The sequence below is a fragment of the Erythrolamprus reginae genome, chromosome 1, assembly GCF_031021105.1.
Source record: "Erythrolamprus reginae isolate rEryReg1 chromosome 1, rEryReg1.hap1, whole genome shotgun sequence".
Taxonomy (NCBI): Eukaryota; Metazoa; Chordata; class Lepidosauria; order Squamata; family Dipsadidae; genus Erythrolamprus; species Erythrolamprus reginae.
Genome location: NC_091950.1, coordinates 186,496,830 through 186,514,239, shown reverse-complemented (window position 1 = coordinate 186,514,239; position 17,410 = coordinate 186,496,830).

Below are 17,410 nucleotides of genomic sequence, written 5' to 3'. Positions count from 1 at the left end.
TCCCTGTCCTCCCTCTCTCCCTTTCCCTCCACCTCCCCTCCCTCTCTGCCTCCCCGTCCCTTCCCTCCCCTCCCTCTCCCTTCCTCTCTACCTGCCAGTTCTATTGATCCAGGAGGCCAAGTTACATTGATTCTATAGAACTGGTCCGAACTGAGAGGAACCCATCTCTGGTTTACTGGGGACATTAGAGATCATGTTAGTGAATTCCCCCAAGAATAGTTTCTTTCACCTTCTATCAAACATCACTAAACACTGGAAGGACATCCTCCAACCATACTCCTTAACTTCGAAGGATGCTGGGATTGAAGGAAAGAACAGGTTTTGAAGGATGGCTATGCTAGTAGATTTATGTAAGGGTCCTACATTGTTGAATTCAAAGAGGTAGCAGTAAACCCATGACTAAAAAGAGTCGGGGAATCAATTTTGATTTGGCATATGTGTTTAACCCAAGGGAAGCCTGACCTCCTTCTCTATCTAATAGAATATCAATTCTAGATATACATTCTAGAAGAACACTGAAATCACATTCAAAAACTATATGTGGATATTGGTGTCCGAGCTGGAAATTGGCTTGGAGGCATAATGGATATGGGAGAGGAGCCAGTTGTGTGTGGGGTGGCACAAGGTTGTGGGCTTTTCCAGTGTCCAAGGAGAGAAGGGGTCATGTGCATCCCAGCATAAAAATGATCAATAATTGCTAGGCCGATATCATTACTTAAGAGTCACTTGATAGTGATATCAATCAAATGGACCGTGAAATGTATCAGATTGCATCCATAGAGAAACCTGCTACACATTTTTGCTAGCTTAAAGTAGAATATTGTATTTGTACTTTAACAATGGAACACCTAAGTATGATTGTCAGCAGATACAAATTGTGAATGAATTGTAGGAAATGTCAAGAGAATGTGACAGGAAATTGGTTGCCTGGGAGGTTTGTGCCACATTCAAATGCAAGAGCGAAAGAGACCTGGGCTTCATGTACAATTCTGTGAATTAGGCACATAACAACTGCACAATAAAAGCATTATTTGAAGGTACCCCAGTGAAGGTACATAAAAAAGTGAAGATCAGCATTTTTAAAATGTATGAAATTTGCTGCTTTGAAGATGGGATTGGATGCAAGCTTAAAAGGTTGGGAGACATCACCTGAAAGATTAAAGGAAAGAAAATGTGAATATATTTTCAAACGGATTTATTAAATACCCAGTTCATTAGTTCAGTTCCTCCTTGTTTGGAATGTGTTTCATGAATGCATTTCTCCTCCAGTAATGCAAAATATGTAAACTAATGTTTTGAAATATTCTTCCAACCCAATCTACATGTCCCTACCCAGGGGTGGACTACTGCCCGGATGGGGGGGAACACAGTGGGGTAGCAAAAATGGAGCTCCACCACAGAGCACCCAATTTGCACTGAAAGATGTGAAAAGAAAATGCAGGGCATCCTACATAAGCCCCGGCCACAAACGTAATTCAATATACGAGTGGTCATTGCTTAGATTTGTCCTGGAATGAATGTCTTATGAGCATCTTCTGGATTTCTTGTATCTATAAAAAAAAAAAACCCCAACACTGTGGATGGACAGGTTTTCTGAAGTGTCAGGCTGGGAAAGGAGCCAGTTAATAATAAAAAAAATGAGAGTTTGTTATTGGAATGCCCCAGTAAGCTCACCTTGATTGCCAATTCACTCAGCTTCTTCCATCCAACTGCCCAGCAAATCTTATTAATTGAGGGAAAGCCTTCACAGCATCCATGGTTGTGATAGCCAAGAATAGTTTCATTCCCTTCAACCAGAAAAAGTGGAAAGGAGTGGACAAATTTGGAAGCCAAAGCATTATTCAATAACGGGCTGGCCATTAAACAAGGGTATGTTTGTCATGATTTCTTCAAAAAGCAATCCACAAAGACCAATGCTAAAACAGAAATGGGGGTCCTTGTAAATCTCCAAATAATCCTGAAGTAAAATGCCCAAAACTCACTACCATTTGCCCCAATTTTCTTAATTGGGGTTGCTAGGAGTTCTCATTTAATAGCTGGCGAATCACAAGTCAAGGGCCAAACAGGATTCTTACTGTAAAACATTAGCACCCACCCCTCTTAGAATAATGAAATATTTTGAGAAATAGTAAAAAGGCAGAATATTATATTTCCCTGGATGAGAAATGGAGAAACATGCTCTTGGAGACAGAAAGCAGCCCCACCTTTCTTGATGGTCCTCAGCAGATATCAGCATTTAAGAGATAAAGAGCTTATTGAGATCTAGATAGCTCTATTCCTAAGCAAATTCCCTGCAGCATCTGAACAAAGGTTGGATTAACTCTCAGCCACAATTAGAATTTGCCCAACAAGCCCCTTCATTGCATCAGCAGACCAAGCTTCACTCAAGTTTGGCTTAGACAACCTACAGAGCCAACTATGACCCTCCCTACAATAGCCAATAGAATACATGTTCTTGCACAGAAACAGGAAACTCAAGTTCAAAGCCCCAAGAGAGGATATCAATACCCCCACTCTCAACTCCATGGGGCTATCCAAACCCCATGTGGTTTGTTTCATCATTAAACCATCTTTCCAATTGGCCTCTATGTGTTCCAGTGTCTTTCTCCAGGCTTGGAACTGAACCAGATGGATATTTCTTCCAACATCATCTTTTGCAAGAAGAAAAGCCCAACTTCCACCCCTGGCAGCCTTAGTAAGATTGGGGACATGGCAGTCTAATATCACAATTGCTGTTGGGATAGCATGATAAATGATCAGACTAAGTGTACGGCAGTTTCCTATGACTGTATGGTTTTATAGTACTATGAATGATATTCCTACAGGCAGCTGCCGCTAGTAATCACAGTCAATGCGAATGCACTATTTGGGAGAAGTATCGCAGTACACAAATTGAACTACAAAGCATTGTCCCGAAATGCAGGTAAAATTCAATTAGGTTGTCATAAATACTCAGCTTCATGCACAGGACATGTGAAAGTCCAATAAATTCAGTGTGATGAAATCTGGAAAGACTTCTCTATATTGCTATGCAAGTCTTTCCAACTTGGTCTGTTCTTTATCATTTAATTTTAAATAGATAATTTTAGGTAGAAAACAATGTGCAACAACCGAAGACACGGACACTGCATAGCGGCAATAATAAATGTTGCCAGGTAGCAAGAATAGTTGCAGATACTGTTTATGAAGTCACAGCTGATCCATTGTTTTAGCTGTGTCACTACTGTGCAAAATAATTAGGGCATAATGCCCCCATCTGCTGTTTACCGTCTTTCATCCTGACACGTTGGCACTTATATATTCTTCCGCTGCATCAAATTGCTGCAACGGATATCACTTAAGGAATTGGCTTCCCCTTGCCACAGTGCACAAGTGATAAGATAACTTGAAGAGGAGCTATTTCGTTGATAAGAACGCAATAACAAAAGGCTCTGACTCTCAGCATTTCATCAATTTACAGGATTTAAGCAAAGAACATACTCATTTGTAACATTCGGTGACAGAACTGTGTATTCCTTCACATATTTCACATTTTTTAAAATTCCTTCTCTTTCAGGCTGTGTTTTCAAGAGGGGTCCTCCTAAGGGAAAGCAGTTAAGTTGCTAAGGAAGAAATTAGCTTCTTACCATCTTTATTCTAGCCCTGCTTTATGTGCCTTGATTGAAAAAGAAGGCGGTATGCCAGCCTCTCGCCACAGGTACAATGCAGAAAGCGGAATGCCATTCCCTTTACTCCATTAAGCAACTGGACTTGGCAACAAAACGCCTCCTTTGTTTGGATGTGTCTTGCTTCTTGGGGACCTCTTCAAGAGGACAGTTGAATGTTTCCACCTCCCGCAACACACTATTAAGGATTCCTTTTGAATACTAAAAGCATTTCCTTGCTTTGGCTAGAATGTTCAGGCGCTGTTTATCTTGGAGCTGTTATGCTGTAATATCAACTGTACGCATGGTGCTTTGGCATTATCTTTAGAATCCAGGGGCATAGTTCCCATTCATCTCTACTTGCCCAGAGAGTGAACACAGAACCCATCTCTGGTCGAAGAAGGGAGTTCCAGTCCTGATCTCAGATAAGAGTTTCTGAGCCATGTGAAAAGGAGTATCCGGAGACTGGAAAGTTCTTCTAGATACTAAGCCTGTCTGGTCAGCCAAGAATATCCACTGCTGTTTATACCAGGTCAATCTAAAAACAACAGTTAGACTACAGATCCCGCAAACACTCCTACTGATAGTGGGAAGGAATCCATTCAGAGGTATCAGATTTCTTCTCTGAGCTTTGACTTTTCCAAGGGTTATAGGGATGCAGCTTGAATTTTAAATCAATCGTCCAATTAAATGAACATATTTGTTCCAAGGAAGGGGGGAGAGAGGGAAAGAGAGGGGGAGGGAGGGAGGGAGGAAGGGAAGGGAAAGAAGGAAGGGAAGGAGGGAGGGAGGAAAGAGGGAGGGGGAGGGAGGGAGGGAAGAGGGAGGGGGAGGGAGGGAGGGAGGGAAGGAAGGGAGGGAAGAGGGAAGCAAAGGGAAAGGAAGGGAGGGAAGGGAAGAGGGAAGGAAATGGAAAGGAAGGAAGGAGACGGAAGGAAGGGAAGGGGGAAGGAAGGAAGGAAGGAAGGGAAGGGAGGGAGGGAGGGAGGAAGGAAGCGAGGAAGGGAAGGGAAGAGGGAAGGAAAGGGAAAGGAAGGAAGGAAGGAAGGAAGGAAAGAGAATGAAGGGAGGGGAGGGAGGGAAGGAAGGAAGGAAGGAAGGAGGTTTTCTTGGTTATCTACCTGAGGGAAAAAACATTTGAAAAAATTGTGGTGGAAAAAACTTTACAGGGCCTTTATGTGTTTTTCATGTCTTGAATCAAGAACTACATTGCATTTCCTGTCAACATTTCACAATCCCATTTCTAATCCTGGCTCCAGGCAATGGCACAAAAGAAATAACAGCTTCAATAAGCTTTGTCCAGGTTTATAGAACTCTTCCCCCCACTATAGAACTACCCCCCTCAATATTAGAATTGACATTAGATTTTTTTAATGCAATTGTAAGTCTCTCTCCTGCAATCAAGCCACCAAGGAATTGCCAACAGATGTTTCAAAATCATGAGCAAGACTCTTCAGGCGATTCCTGGATCTTTCCAACAATTGCTTAAATGCATTTTCAGAGGTGTTAACATGCTTATGGGAGTTTGTTTTGCTTCTGAGAAGTATACATACAGTGTGAAGGAAGAAATAATTCACTTTCACCTCAACGTCATAATTTAAACAAGAATATAAAAAAGCTGTTAATATATCTTTTTAAATATATATATATATATATATATATACAGTGATCCCTCGAGTATCGCGAGGGTTACGTTCCAAGACACCTCGCGATACTCGATTTTTCGCAATATAGTGGTGCGGAAGTAAAAACACCATCTGAGCATGCACACCCTTTTTTTCCATGGCCGCGCATGCGCAGATGGTGTTTTTACTTCCGCACCTGGGAAGACCCAGGGAAGGTTCCTTCCGCCGCCCATCAGCTGATCTGCTCGGCAGCGCCACAGCAGCGAGGAGCCGAAGATCGGGGTTTCCCCGCCGCCCACGCAAAGGGGAAACCCCGATCTTCGGCTCCTCGCTGCTGCCGTGCCCGCCGCTTGTCCGCCCGCCGCTTGTCCGCCCGCCGCTTGTCCGCCCGCTGCTTGTCCGCCGCTTGTCCGCCGCTTGTCCGCCCGCCACTTGTCCGCCCGCCGCTTGTCCGCCGCTTGTCCGCCTGCCGCTTGTCCGCCGCTTGTCCGCCCGCCGCTTGTCCGCCGCCTGCCTGCCCGCCTGCCCGCCTGCCCGCCGCTTGTCCACCCGCCGCTTGTCCGCCGCTTGTCCGCCCGCCGCTTGTCCGCCGCCTGCCTGCCCGCCTGCCCGCCGCTTGTCCGCCTGCCGCTTGTCCGCCCGCCGCTTGTCCGCCCGCCACTTGTCCACCTGCCGCTTGTCCGCCCGCCGCTTGTCCACCCGCCGCTTGTCCGCCGCTTGTCCGCCCGCCACTTGTCTGCCGCCTGCCTGCCCGCCTGCCCGCCGCTTGTCCGCCCGCCGCTTGTCCGCCGCTTGTCCACCCGCCGCTTCTCCGCCGCCTGCCTGCCCGCCTGCCCGGCGCTCGGTGCACGAGAGAGGGAAAGTGAGAAAAAGAGGGAGAGCAAGAGGGGGAGAGATAGAGAAAGAGAGAGAAGGAAAGAAAGAAAGAAAGAAAGAGATGAGAAAGGAAGGAAGAGAGTGAGAGAGAGGAAGAAAGAGAGAGAGAGAAGAGTGGAGTATTTTTTAATTAATATTTTCTGAAAAATCGCGATATAGCGTTTCGCGAAGATCGAGATCGTGAAGCTCGAGGGATCACTGTATTAACATTTTTAACATTCTAACATTGACCCCTACAAAACATAAATAGGATTCTTTTTAAATGGCATTTTATTTGTAATGTCTTCTTCTAAATAAGCTGCCGTGTTCATTTTACCTCAGTCTGCTAAGTCCGTCACAGTTTGGTATAAAACTTCATGAAATGCTGAAATGATTTCAGAAGTACTCTTGGGCAGTTTTCTTATACAGGTTAGTCCTCAACTTACAACAGTGCTTTTAGTGTTCACAGTTACAATAGCACTGAAAAAAGTGACTTATGACTGTTTTTCACACTTATGACTGTTGCAGCATCCCCATGGTCACATTGTAAAAATCGACAACTGACTCATATTTTATGATGGCTGCAGTGTCCCTGGATCATGTGATCCCCTTTTGCAACCTTCTGACAAGCAAAGTCAATAGGGAAGCCAGATTCACTTAACAACCGTGTTACTAACGTAACAACTGCAAGGATTCAACTATGGTAAGAAAGGTCATAAAATGGGGAAAAACTCACTTAACAACCTTGTAGACCTGTTGTAGACCATGAAGTGGCTGTGTGGGGTCTTATCAATGCTTTGAGCTCTAAACACATAGTGCTTATAAACAGTATCCTGAATGACAGGAAGTGAGCTTCCTATAATCTTCTCGGCTATCCTTACCACTCTCTGAGTGGACTTTCTCTCTAAGGCACTGCAGCCACCAAACCAAACAGTGATGCAGTTTGTTAAGACGCTCTCAATCGTGCCTCTGTAAAAAGTGGCCAGAACATAAGGAGAAAGACACTAATAGAGGTGCAGATGACAGACTCAATGATTCCTCTGCAGAACTGTATCAGCAGCTCCTTGGGCAGTTTGAGCTTCCTGAGCTGGCGCAGAAAGAACATTCTTTGTTGTGCTTTTTTGATGACCTTTTTGATGTTAGGTGACCATTTCAGGTCTTGAGATATGATAGAGCCTAGAAATTTGAAGGGCTCTACTGTTGATACTGTGTTGTCTAGTATTGTAAGAGGTGGTAGGATGGGAGGGGTTCTCCTAAAGTCTACTACCATTTCTACAGTTTTGAGTGTGTTCAGTTCCAGATTGTTCCAGTCGCACCACGAGGCTAATTGTTAAACCTCTCGTCTGTAGGCGGTTTCATCATTGTCTCATATGAGACCAATCTCATTTGATTGTGACTTTACAACTTAGTTCTAATATTATTGAAAATCCTAGGCCTTAGCATTTCTGTTTCTTTATTATGTTTTATGGGCAAAAAATGCTCACTAATTGTATAATTGTATATGCTTATTTAGTTCTCTGGGCTCAAAACAGTATTCCATCTACTCAATGGCCACTGAGGGGGTGTGTGTGCGTGTGTGCGTGTGTGCGTGTGTGGAGTTTGACCACACTTTTATGTTTTAATTGAGTAGTTAGAATACAGTTTTGTGCCCAGAGAAATAAATAAGCACATTTAGATATAAAAATTCTGAGAATTTTATTATATTAAACCAGTGATGTGTAACTGGTAGGAGGTAGGTAGGTAGGTAGCAGAGGTGGGGTCCTACTGGTTCAGACCGTTAGTAATTTGGCGGCCTGGCCCACAAGCCAATTCTTTTGGTGGTGCCATAAGCGTTGCCATCTTGTTATTTATAATTTAGTTTTTATTTTTAGTATTGTGCATGCATGCGTGCGGTGAGCAACGCATGCCCACCCACTTTGAAAATCCCTGAGCGAACCTGCAGTACCATTTCCCAACCCTGGTAGGTAAAAAGGGAGCTGTTTCTGTTTTTCTGTTTATAAAAACTTTTGGGTTTTCTTTTTATCGTGTGGTGTGTGTCTTCCTGGACTAATTACCCTGTAATTACAGGCGGTTGAAACACACCGGCAGAATAGATAGATAGATAGATAGATAGATAGATAGATAGATAGATAGATAGATAGATAGATAGATAACTAGTTAGATTGATAGAGATAGTTAGATAGACAGGCAGACAGACTGATTCTCTGTAAGGGTTTCACTATCATCCACACTGGAGGAAAAATAAAGTATCCCCCCATCATCTATCTTTCTTTGAATAAAGCAAAATTAAAGTTAAGTTAAATCTTTTATTATAAAGAAGTGCCACCCAGTTCAAAGGGAATTATGTGCAATTTTCTCCCCCTGTCCCTCTTATACTCCAAAACCTCTTGAGGATTTCAAGACAACCTTGCTTGAATTATTTAGAATGGATTCCTAACTTTCTGATGTCAAAGTAATGAGAAAGGACAGTTTCATCTGATATTTTAGTGTTCATGGCATAGCAAAGTTTGCAGATGCTTGACTTCTTGATGTTCCGAGTCACTGCATTTTTAAACGTTGTGGAAATAATATACCGTTTTAGCATGCATTGGCATATCTTGTGTATCAATTGCATTAATCTTTCTAATTTGGAACGGCTAATATTGGAAATTATTGCCAGATCTGGATATTGCTTAATTTGTATTTATTTATTTAATTCCTATAGCTGCCCATTTCAAGCCAGTTACTCTGAGCAATTCTAGAGACAATTAAAAAACAGTATAAAAATAAGTATATACAGCAATCAAGAAAATTATCATAATAATTGTCAGTATAGCCAATAAACAGGGTCCTTAACACATTCAGGGCACATACCCCACATTTTAAAATCCTTATGAAACTTTGAAAAAGACTTACAAAAACAGGGTGAGCGCCAGTGGAGGGCTACCAAAATGTTTACTATCACACTGTGGGCATGGCTTATGCAGGACACCCTGCATTTTCTTTCAACATCTCTGGGATAGAGCTCCATTTTCACTACCCCACTGCGTCCCCACCCCCCATCCGGTGAACTTGGATGTAGCCCACCCCTGATCAGCGCCATCCTAATCTCTGAAGGAAGGCTGTTCCAAAAGGCTGGAGCTACAGCAGAGAAGACACACTTTCTGGTCCCTGCCAACTGACATTCCTTTGTTGATGGACTTGCAGCATGCTCCACACCAAATAAATTAGTTTTAACTCTCCCTAGCTGTCATCTGTATGGAAACTGAGAAGGTTTCCAAATAAACCCATATCCTGCTTCACTTGTGGTTTAAGTCTGTGTGTCTGTCTGATATTCTGAGCAGGAGCTGATAGCCTACAAACTGCATAAAAATCCGTGTGCACTTTGTGGACGTTGGCAAAGAGGTTTTAAAAAGTTGAATTCTTGAATGCTTTACTTCTATAAATAAAATGAGCAATCACACGAAATTACAGGTATCAGTTTGCTCCACCCCTTCCTTATCTGATACACTTCCAGTTGCCTGTACGCTGGTAAGGAGATGCCTTTTAAGGAGCAAAAAGGGCTGCAACTGTGGGACCATTTGGGATATTCCCATTCCTTAGACATGGAGAAACTACTTTCCATTGCCCCATTTCATTCAAGCGCTGTCCATCCTTGGCATGGGGAGTAGCAATAGCATTTAGATTTATGTATGTATGTATGTATGTATGTATGTATGTATGTATGTATGTATGTATGTATTTATGTATTTATGTATTTATGTATTTATGTATGTATGTATCTGTTGTGGCTCGCCCGCATCCTGCACAGCTGATTACGGATTCCGAGGATCGAGAGATGAGGTTGGGTTGGTATCCTAGGCCAGTGTATTTGGCAGAGAGGACAGGGGGGAGGGTCAGAGGCTGAAAGCCAACCAGGGCCTGTTGCACCTCCAGAGATGCTCATGAGTGACTCAGAAGAAGATGAAGAGCCTCCTCTTGATGCTAGGGTGCGCAAAAGTGTCAGAAGACATGAATGGCTGAGCAGGAGGAGGTCTCTGCGTGAATAGATCTCTAGAACACTTGGCCATGCCTTTTGGCTATTTAAGGGTGAGCCTCGTGATGAGCCAGTGCGGAAGTCAACTTTCAAATGTGAGAGATGCGTGCCCACTCAGAGTGAGTCGTGTTAATTAGAAATTTGTGATCAAAGAGAAACTATTGGGAGTTTGATTTACTGTTTGAGACTCTAATGAGCAGCTGAGACGAATGGACTTATTTCTGGCTATGCTGATTTATTTTAAACTTCTTTGCTACTAAAGTATTAGAGTTACATGCTTAAATCTTGTCAAATCTGTTTGTGTGGACCTACTGCACGAATCCCAGCAGCCGATAAGGTCCCACAGATTTTGCCTTCTCTGAGTCCCGTCGACCAAACAATGTTTTTTGGCGGGCCCCAGGGGAAGAGCCTTCTCTGTGGCGGCCCCGGCCCTCTGGAACCAACTCCCCCCAGAGATTAGAACAGCCCCTACCCTCCTTGTCTTTTGCAAACTACTTAAGACCCACCTTTGTCGCCAGGCATGGGGGAGTTAAGTTACTCTTTCCCCCTAGGCCATTATAAGTTATGCATGGTATGTTTGTGTGTATGTTTGGTTTTTTATAATAAGGGTTTTTTTTAGTTGTTTTTACTAATTGGATTGTTCATGTTGTTTTACCATTGTTGTTAGCCGCCCCGAGTCTGCGGAGAGGGGCGGCATACAAATCCAATAAATAATAATAATAATAATAATAATAATAATAATAATAATTATTATTATTATTATTATTATTATTATTATTATTATTATTATTATTATTATTATTATTATTATTATTATTATTTCTTGGGGGGCTCATCGCTGGGACAGAACAGTATGTATGTATGTATGTATGTATGTATGTATGTATGTATGTATGTGTGTATGTATGTATTTGTTCCTTCCTTCCTTCCTTCCTTCCTCCCTCCCTCCTTCCCTCCCTCCCTCCCTCCCTCCCTCCCTCCCTTCCTTCCTTCCTTCCTTCCATCCTTTTTAGGCAGAGCTGCAGAAACTATTCTTGAGAGCAAATGTTTTCCCCCTTCTCAATTAGAAAGCCTTGCCGGCATCACTGGACTGAAAGAGATAGTAGACAATGCTAATTACATTGGGACTTTTTTAAACTTGAAAAAATAACATATGACCTTTTACACTTTTGGGGAGCAGCAGAACCTTTCCAAACAATTCACAGCAAGCCTATTTATTGCAAAGGCTGTTGTAAGGACTGTTTTCTGTGGGAAAGAATAATGATGGTTATCTATCACATCAGGCCATTATTTTGTTACTCAATGAAAGCCCTCTCTTATCAACCCAGATGCTTATCAAGCTATTGCTGGCACCACTCTGCATGCATACTAACCTAACAGAAGGGAAAAAATGAATGTCAAGTCCATTCTGACCTGATTTGCCGGCTGATGCTGACCTTCCCAAACTCACTAGAGTCCTTCTTATGAAAGCCTCAAGAACGAATCCATCCAACTTGAGGATAGATTGAAAAAAGCAAGAATTTTCCAAACTGAAATATTGTATTTCTGAGTTTTCATCAGGCAATCTTGAGAGATTATAATACTTTCCTGTTCAAGGGTAAGAGAACTGAAGGACAAAAAAGGCTCAAATATTTTAACCCTGAACTGATGCATTGGGCCTGTCTATGAAGATTTTCAGTCATCCTAGTCATGTTTGTCCCAAAAGTACTTTTTCAAGAGGCAACTGGACAGCTGAAGAAGAGCTGAAGAAGCTTCTTGGGTGAGAAGTGAAATGTCTTCAAAGAAAAAAAAAACAGAAAGTCCAGTTTACTTTTGAAAAAGCATATTTGGGATGATGTACTAGACGTTCCACCACAATACTTGAATTGTGGGCAACTAATTAGCAATAGCAATGGCACTTAGACTTATATACCGCTTCATAGCATTTTACAGTCCACTCTAAGCAGTCAGCATATTGCCCCCAACAATCTGGCTCCTCATTTTTCTGACCTCGGAAGGATGGAAGGCTGAATCAACTTTGAGTGACTCAGACTCGAACTGCTGGCAGTTGGCAGAATTAGCCTGCAATACTTCCCTCTAACCACTGCGCCACCACAGAATCACTGAGATTCACAGTGAAATCAATAAAAATCAGGAAAGGGTTGATTTTAAGATATGTACAAGTACAAGCCTGGGTGACATCACAATTATTCCTGTATTCATTTCGATGAAAGAGAACTTGCTTTCAGACATTTCTTACAAAAGCAAAAAGGATATTGTCACAATTCTTGTGGGTGACTGGACACATGTTGAAAAGGGATAGGGCTTTTTGTGTGTGTGTGAAGGTGCAATTCTATTGCCAACACATACTCTCCTGTAAATCCAAGCTCTTTCAATCTTGGCTAAGTGTGGAGTAAAGCCAGTACAGTGATATCTCTACCTACAAATGCTTCTACTTACAAACTTTTCTAGATAAGAACCGGGTGTTCAAGATTATTTTGCCTCTTCTCAAGAACCATTTTCCACTTACAAACCCAAGCCTCTGAAACTGTAACCGGAAAAGGCAGGGAGAAGCCTCTGGGAGGCCCTTTTAGGAGGAAACAGGGCCAGAAAAGGCGTGGAGAAGCCTCCCTGGGGCCTCTCTAGGAATCTCCTGGGAGGAAACAGGGCCTCCACCCTCCCTGTGGTTTCTCCAATTGCACACATTATTTGCTTTTACATTGATTCCTATGGGTAAAATGGCTTCTTCTTACAAACGTTTCTACTTAAGAACCTGGTCACGGAACGAATTAAGTTCGTAATTAGAGGTACCACTCTACTTCAAACAGGGCAATTTTTTTTTCTGACTCATGAAGATTTTGATTCTGTATAAAAAAAAGAGAGACCAAAGATGTAAAATAAGGAACCATGTTGCAGGCCAACCCCACTTCTTTTGGGTAATTTGGAGGATTTTACACTGTCAGTTCCTTTTGTTTCTTTCACCTGTTCTGTCTCTAAGAACTTGAAGCAAAATGACACGCCATTTCAGCCTCTCTAAGCAGCATAAAAAGGTCTAGCGAAGCCCATCCCTGCTTATTATTTGAATTGTGGGTCTATCCCAGAAACCTTTCACATTGTCAAGGTAAGAGTAGTGTTAGCCTTGCCAGCTGCAAGGTCAAGGAACCTAAGAAAGTTCCCATTCAACCCTCTCCACCAGCGAAGCAGGATTAAATGACATGGCGGTAGTAAACAGCTGAGGCTCATCTTGAGCCCACTGTGGAAGAAGGCCCCGGTTGGCTAGGTGCACTCCAGCTGCTTGAAAGAATCAGATGGAGAGTAGGGGCGTTCGTCCCCTCTGCCCTCCTGTCTCTCAAGCTTCTTTCTTGATTTTGAAATTCATTTGTTTTTCATTTTTTGAAAGCTTGCCAAGCCTGAAGGAGAAATGCTCCTTTTACTCCATGTCTGGGGAAGGAGGAGGAGGGGGGGAATTGTGTGAGGAGAAGGAGAATTTTAATCACCTAGTAATTACTCCCTGTTATGTGGAGCAGAAGCATCACCTGTATAATTATCCGTACCGCATATCTTTCAGCGAGACCCGAGCAAGGCTGCCAATCCCAGAATGTGATGCTGGAGGAAGTAAAAACAAAAAGAGAAGGAAATCAAGGTGTACAGGTTTTAGTTTGAGGGGCTGTGTATGTGTACGTGTATGAAAAGTAATCTCGTACATCGGAGAATAGCTCTGATTGCTCTTAACTCTCTGATTAACATACCATTAAATGGCTGATTGGTGTTGACAGTTCTGCAGAAGTCCAATCCACCAGGGAGAAGAAAACAGAATCTATTGCACACCATTATATCTGGGACAAGAGTTTGCCATGACATTTTTATTTATTTATTTATTTATTGGATTTACATGCCGCCCCTCTCCGTGGACACGGGGTGGCTTACAATATCTCAGTAAAAAAACTATAGATAGATATAGATATATAGAGAGATTAGATAGATAGATAGATAGATAGATAGATAGATAGATAGATAGATAGATAGATAGATAGATAGATAGATATATCTCACATGTTTCTGCTGAATTTTTAAAATTAAGGGAGACTAGGATAGCGCTATTTCGGCCTTGTTCTGGCCTCATCAGCTAGCCATACCCTTATTGGGATTTGATCCTGGGGCTTCTGCCTTGTAAGGCAGAGAATTAACCTCTAAGCCACCAGATCTGATTCCTTCAGCACATATATATATATATACACACACACACACATCTAAATACAATTAACAGAAATAATTAATTTAAAATATTTTTAAAAGCTAAACATTTAAAAATCAAACATTCAGAAACATCAACAGCGTCCTACACATTCACTGGCCAGAGGTTGGGATCTAGTGACCCCAAGCCTAATGGCATAAATACGTTTTCAAGTTCTTATGAAAGGCAAGGAGGGTGGGGGCAGTGCAAATCTCTGGGGGGAGTTGATTCCAGAGGGTCGGAATGGTGAACAGGGTGAGGATGTTGAAGGAGAAGCTATCTGACAATAGCAATAGCATGTAGACTTATATACCGCTTCTTAGTGCATTTACAGCCCTCTCTAAGTGGTTTTACAGAGCCAGCATATTGCCCCCAACAATCTGGCTCCTCATTTTATCCACCTTGGAAGGATGGAAGGCTGAGTCAACCTTGAGCCTGGTGAGATTTGAACTGCTGAACTACAGATAGCAGTTAGCTGAAGTAGCCTGCAGTGCTTTACTCTAACCATTGCACCACCCTAGCACAAGGAGTGGGAAAGGAAGGAAAAGAGTAACTTTTAACGCTATCACTGATGCTGTTACCTAGCTTGGTTAATGAAACGTCTGCAGGAAAACAATTAAGTTCAGAGAGCCCCAAGGACCCCAAATTTCAGCTACAAACACAGGTAGTCCTTGACTCAAAAAAGCAGCTTACAATCATTTTTCACACTTATGGCCATTGCAGCATCCCCAGGGTCACATTTATTTATTTTATTTATTTATTCGATTTTTATGCCGCCCTTCTCCTTAGACTCAGGGGGGCTTACAACATGTTAGCAATAGCACTTTTTAACAGAGCCAGCCTATAGCCCCCACAATCCGGGTCCTCGTTTTATCCACCTCGGAAGGATGGAAGGCTGAGTCAACCTTGAGCCGCTGGTGAGATTTGAACCGCTGACCTACAGATCTACAGTTAGCTTCAGTGGCCTGCAGTACAGCACTCTACCCGTGGCACCACCCCGGCTCTCACACTCACTCACATGATTGACATTGAGATGGTTGACAACTGGTTGCAGTCAGTGATGGGCTACCAAAATTTTTACTACCACACTGTGGGCGTTGCTTATGCATTTTGTTTCAACATCTTTCAGTACAAATTGGGTTCTCTGGGGTGGAGCTCCAAATTTTCCTACTGGAACTGCGTTCCTGACTGTTTCCATAGGAGCCCATCACTGATTGCAGTGTCCTGGGGTGATGTGGTCACCATTTGCGACCTTCTTACAAGCAAAGTCTAGGGGAAAGCCAGATTCACTTAACAACCATGTTTACTAATTTAACAACTGCAGGGATTCACTTAACAACCATAGCAAGAAAATATGTAAACTTGGGGGCAAAACTCACTTGATAAATTTCTCACTCAGCAACCTGAATTCTGGGCTCCGCTGTGGTTCATAAGTTAAGAGCTACAGTATTTGCATTCCTCTTTATTGGTAACACAATTCTATTTGTCTAGCCCTTCAGAGATTGTTTCTTTTTCTCCCTTCAGCATGTTCTTTTGAGTCCCATACAAAGTTTTCCTGGTGTTTCAATTCCCTCCAGCCATTTTCCTTTATCTGATGGGGAAAAAATTGCTTTTATTTATTTTTGTTTAAGGGGAAGAAGCAAAGTTCAAGGGCAAGATGTGAGAGTTTTGTATCTGAGCTATAAGATGATATCCGTATCCTGACTTTCACTGGACTTTCTTCTACAGTAATCCAAAGTGAGCTTCCCACTTTTCCATTTATTTCCCTAAGAAGAAATAGTGAGGGAGCTCCTCCTAAAAGTTGTTTTGATTTGGTTTCTGTTTGAATCGAGGAAGCATGGGAAGTTGAACAGATGTGTAGCAAGAAGAAACAAAACCCCACACTCTCTGAGACTTGCAACAATGAATACGCTTAAAAAACAATGAGAGGCTCTTAACCAGTGCTTCTCAATTATTTTCTGTTATGTCTCCCCCGCCCAGGAAGAAGTAAACATTTCACGCCCCCCCAACTCTTGGATCTGGGCCCCAATGGAATTTTAGTGTTAATATTTATTATTTTACTTATTATAAGGTAGAAGCAAACTATTGGCTGGGGAAGGTTGCTCTATTCAGTTACTTGGGAATAAGTCACACGGAACTCAGTGGAGCCTGTTTTCAGTTAGGCAGGCATTAGGCTACCATGGTTAGGGTCCTTTTTTGACACAGGGCCAGGTCATCTTAAGTTCATGGCTACTGCAGCACCCACCGCGCACAAGAAGAACCCACACAGCCACCCCACTCCGTCTGGCTGCTTTCTCTTCTGGACTCGGAGCAGTGTGCAACTGGAAAAACACTCCCCGCATGGGGGAATCAATTGAGAGGGACCATGCATGTTCCCTGGGTTCATACCCCCCCCCAGGGGAGGCGCATCCCATTATTTGAGATACTTTGAGGACCGCTCTTAATCAATTGTGTCCTGAAAAATATGCAGGAAAACAGTAGTTTCTATCATAAAAACCAAGAGACAAAAGTTGATGTGGAATTTAGGCAAACTATTTCAGCTGAGAGAATCTGGAAGTCCAGTAGATGAATTACCTACAGATTCTATACAAATATGCTAAATAAATTCGAAAAATTTCTGCTTTGCTGTAGTTCAGTTGAATTTTGGCAGTCCAGATATTCCCACACAATTTTCACTGGGTTACTAGTGAAAATTGATTCATATACATCTTTTGGAAGTAGAAAGAGAGTCAACCTAGAACTAAAGTGGAATTTCCGGCTTGTGTAGGTGCTCCATCACAGGATGTTTTTAAAAAGATGTCCATCACAGACATTTTTGTCCAGGGTTCAAGAGGGGGTTGGACTAGAAGGCCTCCAAGGTCCTTTTATTTTATTTTTTATTTATTGGATTTGTATGCAATTCTGTTATTTGTTCCAATTCTGTTATTTCTTTTTTTTCCCGCTATATTTTTTTTTCTTTTTCTCCACCATGAAATAAAACAATATATGGTTATAAACACAACAACAATGCTTAAAATCTATCATATACAAACTTTTCTTTTCTCATTACTTGCTCCAT